Source organism: Pristis pectinata, chromosome 28, assembly GCF_009764475.1.
Source record: "Pristis pectinata isolate sPriPec2 chromosome 28, sPriPec2.1.pri, whole genome shotgun sequence".
Classification (NCBI taxonomy): Eukaryota; Metazoa; Chordata; class Chondrichthyes; order Rhinopristiformes; family Pristidae; genus Pristis; species Pristis pectinata.
The window spans coordinates 9,674,789-9,689,701 of record NC_067432.1 but is presented as its reverse complement, the minus strand read 5'-3'; the positions used below and the strand labels follow the sequence as shown (position 1 = coordinate 9,689,701).

The following is a 14,913-nucleotide window of genomic DNA, read 5'->3' as shown; positions in this document are numbered from 1 at the left end:
GATTTGAAGTGTTACTTTTATTTAGAAGCCTCATATTGAGTGATTTAATTGAGTTACCTATTTTTAAATAGTTTCTACCCCATGATAATTATTTTTACTCCAACAGACAACTTTAAAATTTGAAACCATGAAACAGGATTTTACTTTATGAAAAGCATGGTTTTAAAAGGATCTCCATGTAATCTCTTTGCCTGGTACTGCATTTTACAGCTTGTTATTAGCTGAATATCTTCAGCATAATTACCAGTCCTGGCAAAGAAACTATCAGTCACTACTCTTGTGTACTTACGTGCAGTCTTGCTGATTTCTCAGTAGAGACTTCGAACGATCCTGTGGTAAAAAGGTTAAGTGCCCTGAGGTAGCAACAGTGGCTCCAACTGTGGCCCCAGGATGCCACGTTATTGTAAGATTCACCTTAGATTAGCTTTCGGCAACCATTGGGAACAGAAAAACTGCAGATGTTAGAAATTGAATGAAGAGTCATTGACCTGAAATATTGACTCTTTTTCTCTTTCCACAGATGCTGCCTGACCTGCTGAATATTTCCAGCAGGTTTTGAACCGTTGATAACACATGGACGCAGGTCCACTGGGCAGCAGAGTCTGTTTCAGCAGGTTGCAAACCCTGACGTGAAAACCCGACGTTCCTGAGATACACGTTCAGGGAAGCCGACCTGAAATAAAAACAGAATTTTTGTATTTTGTTTTCCTCTATCAGGCATACCTTCCTGCTCTGCATTTTGCAGATTCCACATTCTTTTGTCTATGTTCTCACTCTCTAACTGTTCCATTCGCTCATTGACCAGATAACATTGTTTACAGCTTATCCCTATGGTACGGCGAGCAATTAGTGAGGCAGACAGTATGTTGGCCTTGATTGCAATAGGACTTGAGAACAAGAATAAAGACAATTTACTGCAATAACATAAGGCCCTGGTATGACTACTCCTGGAATAGAGTATACCAGTCCAGTTCCCCTTACCAATGTTACAGAGGGAGTGAAACAAAGGTTCACCACATTAATTTTTGCTTCACCAGATTTGTCCCATGTTGGAGAGTAATCTCCTGGGTTTAGAAGAATAAGAAGTGATCTTATTGAAATGTAAAATTCTTTCAGGGCTTGAATGGTTAGGCGCAGAGATAACATTTCCTCTGGTTGGGTGCCTAGAACCAGGATTATACCTCAAAATAAGAGGTCAGCCAATCAGAAATAAGATGAGAAGAAGTTTCTCCACCCCAGAAGCTTGTGAATCTTTGGAATTCTCTCCCCAAGTGGGCTGTGGAGGCTCAGCTTATCTATGTGGTCACCCACACCCCAACCCTCCTTGCAACTTCTTTTGTCACCTTTATAGTTCTGTCGGTGCCTGACCTGAAATGTTAGCTCTGTTTCTCTTTCCACAAATCTGGCCGGACCTGCTGAGTACTTCCAGCATTTTCTGGTTTTATTTTAGATTTCCAGCATCTGCAGGGTTTTTTTTACTTTAAGCTTACCAGAAGGCCCTGTTTGCCAGGTACGGCCTCCAGTGAGTAGCCAGTCTCTGCTGATCCCTTTCCTCCCTCCTGCAAAGCTGCAAGGCTCTGAGCTGCAGGTTCCTGCTGTTGTAACTCCTGCTGGAGGTCCGTAGCCAGGGTATAAAGTGCCAGAGAGCAAGAAGTAATAAGTCGGAGCTCCAAACCTCCAAAGTGTGTAAAGTAACCTTTCAGGATAAGGACAAGCAGGCAAAAAAAGAGCTGTGAAGACTTAATATTTGTTGACATGTTTGCCAGTCACTGAGTCAGCACTTTAATTGCTGCCGTGTTCTCTCCTCGTTTTCATTGGCAACTTCCAGGAAGCATGGGAATTTCATGGAGCCAAGGATATCCTCCGAAGACCATGTTTATGTTGCTGCAATAGAGTGATTAACATACTTAAGTTGACAATCATCTCTCATGAGAGGATTACTTGCTGTTCGATGGGGGAGTCAATGTGTTGGAACTGGTCTCCTGTCCAACTTGTATCTTCTGGAACTTCACCCTCTCAAAACCAGAACCCACACTTACTCACATTAAAATAACCTTCTCCAGGTAAGGAAACACTATTGGAGAAATTAATGGCACTGAAAGGCAATAAAACACCAAGTACCAATTCGTACCAATGTCGTTGTCGTTGTCGTGGCTATCCCTCGAGGTCGAGGATGATGGTCTTCATTCTGTTGATCTATTTATGTGCTCTCAAGTGGCTTATTTGGTACCAGTGACAGAGATAGAGAAAGAGAGGAGGTCCTGAAGGAAAATTGCAGGGAGTTAGGAAGAAGGTTGAGAAGCAGGACCTCCAGGGTAGTAATTTCAGGATTACTGCCCTGTCACGTGCTAATGAAGGTAAGAATAGCAGGATCAGGCAGATGGTGGTACCGTTGATCCTTCGCTTAAATTTGAGGAAGTTTGGAGTCCATTTATTCAATATTTTCACATGATATAGATCCCCTTATAATAACCTTTCAATTTAGAGGAACGGAGTTGATGACATAATATTGCTCTGTTTCTATTGAGAAATATTAGTCCAGTTTTTTTTTGTTTTTTTTAAAATTTTTTTTCTTTAGCTTAGTTTAGTTTGATATATTGTTTATAATTTTTCTTATTGTTTTGGGTTTTTTTTCCTTTTTTTATATTTTATAATAAATCTTTTTCTTTTATATTACATTCATTCACTAACAGATCATTGGATCTACAGATTTTTTTTATACTCTATTGGTTCTTTATGATTATCCATGTTATGATTGTTCTCCTGATCTTTTTGTATTACATGTAGAAACATTGATATATTAATCTGTATTAATTTGAAAACTAATAAAAAGATTGAAAAAAAAAGAAAAGGATCAGGCAGATGACTGTGTTGCTGAGTAAATGGTGCAGGGGGCAGGGCTTCAAATTCTTGGATCATTGGGACCTATTTTGGGGGAAGTATGACCTATTCAAAAAGGATGGGTTACATCTGAACTCAAAGGGGACCAATATCCTGGTGGGAATGTTTAATATAGCTGTTAGAGAGGGTTTAAACTAATTCGGCGGGGGAAGGAAAGCAGGATATTAGGATAGAGGAAGAGGTATATTAAAATAAGTCCAAGATCGTATGCAGCAAAGATGGTAAGAGGGACAGGCAGGTGAAAAGACAGCATAATTTGCTGAGAAATAGAAATACAGCAAAATCGGTAGCAAATGCTGGTCTAAATGTACTGTATTTAAATGCACGTAACATTAGAAATAAAGTGGATGACCTAGTAGTACAGCTACAGATTAAAAAATATGACATTGTGGCAATCACTGAGTCATGGCTTAATGATGGATGTGATTGGGAGCTTAATGTCCAGGGGTACACAGTATATAGGAAAGATAGGTGGGTAGGCAGAGGGAGTAGTGTGGCCCTGATAGTTAGCAATGATATAAAATCAATAGAAAGAAGGGACATAGGGTCAGAAGAAGTAGAATCCTTCTGGGTTGAGTTAAGAAATGGCAAGGGTAAAAGGACCCTAATAGCAGTTACATACTGTATAGGCCCCCTAACAGCAGCCAGGATGTGGCCTACAAGTTACAGTTGGAAATAGAAAAAGCGTGTCAGAGAGACAATGTCAAAATAATTATGGGGGATTTTAACACGAAGGTGGATTGGGAAAGCCAGGAAGGTAGTGGACCTCAGGAGAGACAGTTTGTGGAATGTCTACGGGATGGCTTTTTGGAGCAGCTTGTTGATGAGCCCACCAGGGGTTCGGCTGTTTTGGATTGGATGCTGTGTGATGAACCTGAGGTGATCAGGAAACTAAAGGTAAAAGAACCATTAGGAAGTAGTGATCATAATATGATTGAGTTCAGTTTCAAATTTGAAAAGGAGAAGCTGATATCAGGTGCATCAATATTTCAGTGGAACAAAGGAAGTTACAGTGGCATGAGAGAAGAGCTGGTCCAAATTGATTGGAAAAGTAAGCTAGATGGAGGGACGGCAGAGCAGAAATGGATGAAATTTCTACAAGAAATAAGGAAAGTGCGGGACAGACATATTCCAAGAAAAAAGAAGGTTATGAATGGAAAAATGGCACAAGTGTGGCTAATGAGAGAGGTTAAGGCTAAAATAAAAGCAAAAGGGAGGGCATACAAGGGACCAAAAATTAATGGGAAAACAGAAGACTGGGAAACTTAAAAACTCACAGAAAGAAACTAAGAAGGTCATTAGGAAAGAAAAGATGAATTATGAAAGGAAGTTGGCAGATAATATACAAAAGGATACTAAGAGTTTTTTTAAATATATGAAGAGTAAAAGAGAGACACGGGTAGATATAGGACCAATTGAAAACAGTGCGGGAGAGATTATAATGGATAACAAAGAGACGGCAGGAGAACTAAATGAGTATTTTGCATCAGTCTTCACTGTGGAAGACATCAGCAATATACCTGATAGTCAGGGGTCTCAGGGGATAGAACTGAGTTCAATCAAGATTACCAGAGAGAATGTGCTCGGGAAGCTAAATAGACTAAGGACAGATAAGTCTCCCGGAATGGATGAAGTGCACCCTTGGGTTCTGAAGGAAGTGGCTTTAGAGATTGTGGAGGCATTGGTGATAATTTTCCAGGCATCAATAGACTCTGGCATGGTTCCGGAGGACTGGAAGGTCACAAATGTAGTTCTACTGTATAAGAAAGGTGGGAGGCAGCATAAGGGAAATTACAGACCTACTAGTCTGACATCGGTGGTTGGAAAGTTATTGGAGTCGATCCTCAAGGACAAAGTTATGGAATACCTAGAAGTGCAGGAAAAGATAAGTCCAAGCCAGCATGGTTTCATGAAGGGAAGATCCTTCCTGACCAGCCTATTGGAGTTTTTTGAGGAAATCTCAAGTAGGATGGATAAGGGGGAGGCTGTGGATATTGAGTATTTGGATTTTCAAAAGGCCTTCAACAAGGTGCCGCACAAGAGGCTGCTTAACAAGACGAGAGCCCATGGAATTACAGGAAGGATATTAGAATGGGTGGATCATTGGCCGATAGGCAGAAAGCAAAGGGTAGGAATAAAGGGATCCTTTTCTGGCTGGCTGCCGGTTACCATTGGTGTTCCGCAAGGGTCGGTGTTTGGGCCGCTTCTTTTTACACTGTATATCGATGATTTGGATTATGGAGTAAATGGTTTTGTGGCTAAGTTTGCAGATGACACCAAGATAGGTGGAGGAGAAGGGAGTATTGAAGAAACAGGAAGGTTGCAGGGAGACTTAGACAGTTTAGGAGCATGGGCAAAGAAATGGCAGACGAGATTCAATGTTGAGAAATGTGCGGTTGTACATTTTGGAAGAAGAAATAAACAGGCATATTATTATCTAGATGGGGAGAAAATTCAAAGTACAGAAGTGCAAAGGGACTTGGCGGTCCTCATGCAGGATACCCTAAAGGTTAACCACCAGGTTGGATCGGTGGTAAAAAAAAGCAAATGCTATGTTGGCATTCATTTCAAGAGGTATAACGTATAAAAGTAAGGATGTGTTGATGAGGCACAATGGGGCACTGGTGAGACTTCATTTGGAATACTGTGTGCAGTTTTGGGCCCCTTATCTTAGGAAGGATGTACTGATGTTGGAGAGGGTTCATAGAAGATTTACGAGGATGATTCCCGGAATGAAAGGGCTTACATACAATGAGCAATTGTCGGCTCTTGGACTGTACTCACTGGAGTACAGAAGAATGAGAGGGGACTTCATAGAAACATTTTGAATGTTGAAAGGACTGGACAGAGTAGATGTGGCTAAGTTGTTTCCCTTGGTGGGTGAGTCCCATTCTAGAGGGCACAGTCTTAGAATTAGAGGGTACCCATTTAGAACAGAAATGAGAAGAAATTTTTTTAGCCAGAGGGTTGTGGATCTATGGAATTTGTTGCCACATACAGCTGTGGAGGCCCGATCAGTGGGGGTGTTTAAGGAGGAGATTGATAGGTATCTAATTAGTCAAGGTATCAAGGGATATGGGGAAAAGGCTGGAACTTGGGGCTAGTGGGAATAGTTTTGCTCATGGTGAGGTAGCGGAGCAGACTTGATGGACCGAATGGCCTACTTCTGCTCCTTTGTCTTGTGATCTTTTGATCTGATGATCTGCAACCCAAGGTGGCCAAGGAGATTCTGGAAGCAATTGTTGTCACCTTCCAATATATATTCCAGAATGGTTCCTGCACACTAAAAGATAGCTGAATCAATGTCATTATTTAAGAAAGGATATGGAGAGAGAAAAAAAGAGGAGATATAGACTGGCTGGTCAAATATCAGTAATAATAAAATTGTTAGAATCTATGTTTAACGACATGGTAGCAGGGCGCTTAGAAAAGAAATTGGCTAGAGTCAATATTGATACAGTATGAAAGGAAAATTGTGATTGACAAATTTTTTGGAGTATTTTGAAGGTTATAACTTGCAGAATAAATAAGTGTGAACCAGTGACTGTGGTGTATTGGACTTCCAGAAGGTCTTTGATCAGTTGCCACAAAAGAAGCTGTTGAATGGAATTAGAACTCATGGGAAGCAGTGTGATGCACTAGCATGGACTAAGGATTTGTTAACAAACAGAAAACAGAATAGGAATAAATGGGTCATTTTCGAGTTGGGATGCTGTTACTACTCAGCAGCAGAGCTGTTCACGACCCACAGTGCTGCTTTGGTTGAAGGGATCAAGTGCGATTTATCCAAGTTTGAAATCATTCATCTTCATAGAAAAGATAGAAAAGCAGAGTATTTTTAAATGGTGTAAGATTGAAAGGCGTTGGTGCTGTTGTTCAAAGGGACCAGGGTATCCATATCACTGAAAGGTAATACGCAGGTATGACAAGCAATTAGCGAGACAAACAGTATGTTGGTCTTTATCAGAACAGGATTTGAGAACAAGAATAAAGACATCTTACTGCAGTAATACAGGATTCCACTGTGGACACACTTGGAATATAGTGTGAAGGTCCAGTTTAACCTTTGCACTGTACTGCTGCCGCAAAACAACAAATTTCATGACATGTCAGTGATAATAAACTTGAGTCTGATTCTGATTCATCCAACCTATGTAAGTATGTGCTTCCATGTAGTAGAGGGAGTACAGGAAATGTTCACCACATTAATTCTTGATTCACCGGATTTGCCCTCTGTAGGAAAGTTAGCAGACTGGGCCTGTGACGCATGGGTTTAGAAGAATGAGAAGTGATTTTATAGAACTGTAATATTCTTACAGGGCTTGAATGTCTGTATGGATCAGTATAAATATAGTAGGCTGAGGTATCAGCAGAGGAATCTTGACATGTGAACAAAGCTGAGACCTACCTAACAATAAATAGATGCAAACTCTAGACCTGAATGTGTTGATCTTCTCCAAAACCTCACAGTTATCATATGGCCACTCTCCAGAAGTTTAAGATATTGATCAGACTGAATTTTTTAGATGCAGTAAATTCAATTTACACTGTAATTACGGGCAGAGAACATGGTTTGCAAGATATCATCGAAAATAATCTGAGTTGTAGAAGCTTATCTTCATTGCTCTTGGACCCAAGCCCAGCTGCTCCTTTTAGCAATTTTTGCTGCATGGCTGTATTCTTCTGTAATTTTGGAGTACAAATCTGGGACTGAACACATTGATTGAGATGTTATTGGCTGAAGTACTGGATGGCTAATGAATCTCTACCCTATCGATTGTAAGGGGAAAACACAGAATCGATCAAGTATCAGCTCTGTTGTGTGAATACCCTGAAATATGGAACACTATGGACTCTCACTATGTATCAGGAAGTCCATAGAAAGAAATCCCAAATGCATGTCAGATCCTTGTGCGATACAAACTCCATTCACTTGACTGTGTTGGATGGAAGCTTCAGTTCTTCGCTGCAGACATTCTGTCCGTATCAGTAGTCCCGATGGAGGATCTTGACCCGAAACGTCGACAGTTCCTCCCACCTCCACCCCGCCTTCCCCCTCCCAAAAATGCTGCTCAACCTTGAGTTCCTCCAGCAGTTTGTCTTATCATCCTACCAGTACTGGTAGATGTAACATTATCACTCTCCCTTTACACTTCAGATTCTATGGGTGCTCACAGTGTGGGTCTATTTCTTGTCTGAGTGGCCCCTTAACTGAAGAAATTGAAGCTTTAATTTCTAATCTAGAGATCTGACCTATACCCTCAGGTCATTCATATCACCAACTCCCTTTGCTTAGATATATTATTTTGGAAGGCTAAACTCTAGTTTTAATGCAGGTATATCATACAAAATAATTTTCCTCTCTTCTTTGGATAAAAAGTTGAACAAATAAAATGTCTATCCAAGGATTTAGTTAAAATGTGATCATACAGAGACATGGATGTAAAACGTAATTGGTTATTTTTGTCATAAGTACTGAGATGCAGTGAAAAGCTTTGTTTTATGTGTCATCCAGACAGATCATTCTATACATAAGTATGTCAAGGTAGTACAATAGGAAAATCAATAACAGAATGCAGAATATATTGTTACAGTCACAGGGAAAGTCCAGTGCAGATACACAAGTAAGGTGCAAGGGCTGTGATGAGGTAGATTGAGAGATCAAGAGTTCATCTTTGTCGTACAAGAGGTCTGTTCAAGCGTCTTATAACAGTGGGACAGAAGCTGTCCTTGAGCCTGGTGGTATGTGTTTTCAAGCTTTTTTTTAACACTCTGGTTGTGGGTTCAAGCTTCAATCCAGAGACTTGAACTCATAATCCAGGATGGTACTTCAGTGAAGTACTGAAGAACTGCAGTCCTTTGGATACAAAGTTAAACCTAGACTCTCTCTGCCAGTTGGGTAGACGTAAAGATTGCATGCGACTATTGAATGCAAGTTCCTCTCCTGGTGGACTGTGCAAACCAAATAGAAATAAACTGAATGTTATTTTCATTGTTGTTTGCAAGTTGGCTGTTATATCTACCTGTGAAACAATTATTATATTTTAGGATTAATTTATCACGTTTCATGTTAAGTTCATTAAATGTAAATGTGCCATGAGTGACTGTGAGATGTGATGTAGTTTCTTTCTCAATAAACCTAATGTCTCCTTCATATTTTGGAACCACTTCTGTTCCAACTGAAGTTGTTATTAGTCTGGAAACCAGCCATTTATATTGTGGGGCCGTTGTCCAAGCAGTAGCATAACAAGGAAATATCTGTACAGGCATAAAATTGTGCCAGTTGAAAAGTCAACAACTTCGACTTTACTTTTTTGACCAGAGTTTTTATACAATGGTAACCACAGTCACACAGAAGGACACTTACCTGACCTCTACACATGTCAGCTCTCCTCTTCTCTTTCAGAGACCAATGGCCTGCTGTACATAGCAAATATTTTGTTTTTACTTGAACTTCTATACATTTGCAGTTTTAACCCTGAACATCCAGTTGTTTTCCAGAGGAAGAGGCCGAGGAAGCTTTCAAGGCACCTACTCTGCGGCAGGGAGAATAAAAATGGGATAACTACAGGATTAGTGTAAATGGGTGGATACTGGTCAGCACAGACTTGGTGGGCTGAAGGACCGGTTTCCATACTGTACGTCTTTATGACACCAAGACTCAAAGAAAGCATAAGGCTTTAGTGGCAGGTTTCAGACATCTTCAGGATACTTTTGCACTCTCTGCAGTACCACTGGCTACCCTGTGGCAGTATAAATTGGGGTCCTACCATACGCTTTTTCAAATATCTTAGGCCGTGTAATGGAAGCTCATGGCTGCCACGTTAGGCAACTGTTTCAAACACTTGGACTTTACTCATTTGCCTGAACTTTTGATACCAACCCAATATGTACCAAGATGTTGATCATATGGCTGCACCATTTGGTGCTCTGTTTTTCAATTAACCAGATGCATGGATCAAATTTGTTGTACAGTTGTTGAAAGGTTGGAGGAAAAGGAGGCTCATTTTCTTCTCTGCTGATCTTTTCTTTTACCATCCTGTAGGCACTGAATGTTTGATGGGGCAGGGTTTACTTTTCACATTTAATCTCTTATCAATGAATGTGATCACATTAGTTTCCCAAGGAACTTCAATGAGATCCTTGATCTTGGGAGGCATAGATAGAGGAAACAGTGGTATCTTTATCCCAGGGTTGAAATGTCTAATATTAGAGGGCATGCATTTAAGGTGAGAAGGGGAAAGGGGGAAAGTTCAAAGGAGATGTGTGGGGCAAGTTTTTATTTTACACAGAGAGTGATTGATGCCTAGAATGCGCTGCCAGGGGTGGTGGTGGATGTAGATACAGCAGAGGGATATAAGAGGCTCTTAGATAGGCACATGGATAAGCAGAGAGTAGAGGGAGAGGGAGATGCTGGCAGAAGACATTAGAGTAACTAGGCACCATTAGCTTAATTAGTTCAGTACAACATCGTGGGCTGAAGGGCCTGTTCCTGTTCTGTACTGTTCTATGTTCGATGTTAATCATCCACTTAAGGTCAAGAAACAGAGATTCTGATCGATAGGACTCCATGTTTGACAATATAAAATACTCTTGGGTACTGGAGTTGTCAGACTAAACTATGTATTCAAAATCTGGAACATCGGTTAAGTAAACAAGATTTTGACAAGCTGAGTTGAACAGGTTGCCAACTGAGCCAAGGTAAAGAAACGCAAACACTAAATAATAAAGGTCAAAAACTCCTCTTGAGGATAAAACTGAAAGTTCCAATTCAGAGTTGATAAAAGAAGGAATGAAACAATTGCCCAAAATAATATCAGTTAACAAGCATTCATGAATGTGCACTAGGAAGCTCAAGGACTCTGTAAAGACTGACGTTAAAGGAGAATTAGGAGTGTCAGTAATCCAAGGAAACACCGCACTCTCTTCATATTATCCTTAATGCTCCTTTGCTTGTATCCCTCAAGAGGTCATTGTGGCTTCTTTTGCAATACATGACGCATGATTGAGTGAGAACCACTCTAGAATGAAAGGCTTGGAGCTGATTAAACCAGGCTTTGTGCTTCTAACAAACAAGCATGTCACAATTGCAATGCGGAGCCTTGTCTATTATACACTGTGAGCTGCACAAGCCACAGAAGCTTTTCACAGGATTTACACAGTGCAGAACGTTGATTAAGTTCACAGACTGAGTTCTTATATGGCTTCAGGACTCCACTAATTCCAAACATAACGTCAGAGTGTTCTTTTTGTATTAATCAATGAGATGCGGCAAGACGAGCATCAGCGTAAGAATGGCACAGTGACATCACTGCCTCGCAGCACCAGACACCCAGATTCAATCCTAGCCTCGTTTGCTGCCAGCATGGATTTTACATGTTCTCCCTGTGACTGCGTGGGTTTCCTCTGGGTGCTCTGTTTTCCTCCCACATTCCAAAGACAAGACCATAAGACAAAGGAGCAGAATTGGGCCATTCAATCATAGCTGATTTATTTTTCCCTCTCAACCCCATTCTTCTGCCTTCTCCCCATAACTTTTGATGCCCTTACTAATCAAGAACCTATCAACCTCACCTTAAAATACACCAAATGACTTGGCCTCCACAGCCGTCTGTGGCAATGAATTCCACAGAGTCACCACCCTCTGGCTAAAGAAATTCCTCCTCATCTCTGTTCTAAAGGGACGTCCTTCTATTCTGAGGCTGTGCCCTCTGGTCCTAGACTCTCCCACTACTGGAAATACCCTCTCCATGTTCATTCTATCCAGGCCTTCCAATATTTGGAAGGTTTCAATGAGATCCACCCTCATCCTTCTAAAATCCAGAGAGTACAGGCCCAGAGCCAACAAACCCTTTCATCCCTGGGATCATTCTCGTAAACCTCCTCTGGATCCTCTCCAATGCCAGCACATCCTTTCTTAGATATGTGGCCCAAAACTGCTCACAATACTACAAAGGATGTGCTGATTGGTGTTTTAATTGGCTTCTGTGAATGTCTCTTGGAGCATAGGTGATAGAATCTAGGAGAGAGTGGGTGGAAGTGTGGGGTGAGTAAAATGGGATTAATGCAGAATTAGTGTAAATAGGTACTTGACGGTCTCATGGACTCGGTGGGTTGAAGGGTCTGTTTCTGTGCTTCATCTGTCTATGATAATAAAATAGGAGCGTAGGCCATTCAGCCCTTCAAGTCTGCTCCACCACCCAGTATGATCGTAAATGATCTGCCCTAGGCATCCTCTCCCATTCTGTGCCAGTTCTCCATAGCCTTTAAAAATTTATCTACTTCCTCTTTAAATATCCCCTATGGTCTAGCCTCCATAACCCTCTGGCAGAGAGAATTCCAGGGATTCACACCCTTTATTGCCTATTTATGGGATATTATAATAGGGAAGAGTATTTAATGCCCATCCTCCACTACACTTGTACTGAGTGATTTGCTGGGCCATTTCAGAAAGCTTTTAAGAGTGGACCACATTACTGAAAATCTGGAGTCACATAAAGGTCAGACAAGGGAAGGATAGCAGTCTAACTTTCCGAGACTAATTTTATATTGTAGATTTATTTATTCATATCCCCATGTACACAATGCCTCCAGATCATTAGATCAGAACTCTGGTTTACAATTCCAGTAAAATAACTACATTACCCCAAAATACCTTAAGAACCATGATAGAACATAGAACATCACAGCACAGTACAGGCCCTTTGGCCCATGATGTTGTGCCGAAATTTTATCCAGCTCGGAGATCTGTCTAACCCTTCCCTCCCACATAGCCCTCCATTTTTCCATCATTCATGTGGCTATCTAAAAGTCTCTTAAACGTCCCTAATGTATCTGCCCCCACCACCTCTGCTGGCAATGCATTCCACGCACCCACCGCTCTCTGTGTAAAAAACATGATCCTCAATGTTCAGATGATTATGTGTTTTCATAAACCCCCTCGTGACCCTACAGTGACAGCTCTACCATTGTTTTCATCTTCTCCACAACTAGTGCCCTAGCAAGGTGGGCACTCATAACAGGATAAGTATGTGACTGGGTGGTGATCAAGAGAGAATGAATAATACAAAAGGTGGCAGTGGTACTGGCTGAGAGGGGTTCATAGAGAGATAGAGTCGCACAGCCCTTCAGCCCACCAAGTCCACACCGACCATCAACCACCCTTCTACACTAATTCTACACTAATCCCATTTTTATTTTCCCCACTTCCTGTAACGCAGCAGCCAGAACTGCACGTGTGTGGTCCAACCAGTGTTTCGTAAATTGCTATACAACATCCCAACTTTTATATTCTATGCCCTGACCTATGGAGGCAAGCATGCCAGATGCCTTCTTCGCCACTCCATCTACCTGTTCTGCCAATTTCAAGGAACTATGGAAGTTGAGGGTTTGCTGCTCTGCCTTGAGGAGGTGTAAACAGAGGGAGATAAAAGAGGACAGAACTAGAGACACAGGAGAGATTGCAGATGTTGGAAATCTGGAGCAACACACAAAATGCTGGAAGAACTCAGCAGGACTCTGAAGAAGGGCCTTGATCCAAGATATCGACTGTCCATTTCCCTCCATAGATGCTGCCTGATCCGCTGAGTTCCTCCAGCGTTTTGTTTGTAAACAGGACTAGAACCAAGTTTTGGTGAGAGTTCTGGGATTTTCAGTCACTATGTTCTTTACCTCGTGGAGTCAGAGATGGAGGTAGCTGAGGAATCACCTGTCATTGTTGAATTTCCAGGCTCAATCTTTACACCACAACCTGCTGTGTGAAGTATTTCTGAAAATAAACCCAGAAATGCAGCTTTTGTCACAAGCACACAAGTGAATATGTCAGTCCTCGGTCTCCTCCACTGCCAGGAGAATTGCATGCGCAAACTGGAGGAACAGCACCTCATTTTCCATCTTGGAACCTTGCAGCCTAATGGCATGAACATTAATTTTAACACCCCCCCCCCCAACCATGCTTCTTCTCTTCTTCCCTTTCTTAGCCCCTTTTTCCCCCTCTCTTCTGACCTTTTACCTATCCCCCAGTGGATCTGCTCTCCCTTCCCCGCACCTGCCTGTCTCTTACCAGCATCTACCAATCACCTCCCTGTGCCTACCTTGCCTCCCCTCTTTTGTCCACCTATCACTGCTCTGCTTCTCCCCCTTATATATTGGGCTTCCCCTTTTCCTATCTTCAGTCCTGAAGAAGAGTCCTGACCTGAAATGTTGATCGCCTGATTTTCTCCACGGATGCTGCCTGGCCTGCTGAGTTTCTCCAGCATCATCATTTTTTTCATCCAGATTCCAGCATCTGCAGTCCTTTGTTAGTCTACACAAGTAACCTCGTTGTCTGCTTTTAGGTAGTGCATATTCATTGAAATTTGACTGCGGGACATTGTTTTTACATCCACCTGAGAGACCGGATTCAGCCTCAGCTTGACAATTCATCTGAGAACAACACCTCTGGCACAGCCCTCTCTCAGACTGTGTTGGATCGGCAGTCTGCTCATTGTGCACAGGACCCTGCGATGGGACTTCAACCAACAAACTTCCTAACCCAGACCGGGGAAGTCTCTGGATTTGAACTGCAATTTGTGAAAGTTACCAGGGTTCGAGGGGATTACAGAGAGAACTCCATGCCACAGCAGGAGGAAAGGGCTAACCCACCCCCAAACTGGCCATGGACAGCAGGTGTTCGGACAGGGATAGTTGCAACCTGGAAGGTTTCAGGACTAGGTAAAATCCCATGTATGCCAGAGGCAAGAATGCTAACAAGTGAACCACCGCTAACATGGCACTGGATTTAGACTTGGAGACATACCCAGGAGATTCCCCTTACATCAAATTTTCCTCGGAAACATTCAACGCCCTATCTGTTCTGCTTTTCCCTGTGGCTTCGTGAAGATAATGTCACCTTCTCTCATGTTAAACAGTCCTCTTTTCTGTTGAATCGTTCCAACAACAAAGCTGAAATCACACAGGAAACAAAAGTGATAGCTTCCAATTTGCAGTAAAATGATCACAAAAAGGAACAGC

At 41.8% G+C, this 14,913-nt stretch overlaps 1 protein-coding gene across 1 annotated transcript in view; it reads right to left on the bottom strand.

The window, feature by feature from the left end:
• Nucleotides 1-514: 514 nt before the first annotated feature.
• Nucleotides 515-14,913, bottom strand: part of LOC127584055 (mesoderm posterior protein 2-like) — a 108,122-nt gene continuing 93,723 nt past the window's right edge. The window contains exon 2 of the mRNA XM_052040593.1: nt 515-673. The gene's annotated coding sequence lies outside the window, so the exon portion shown is untranslated. The remainder of the gene's footprint in view (nt 674-14,913) is intronic.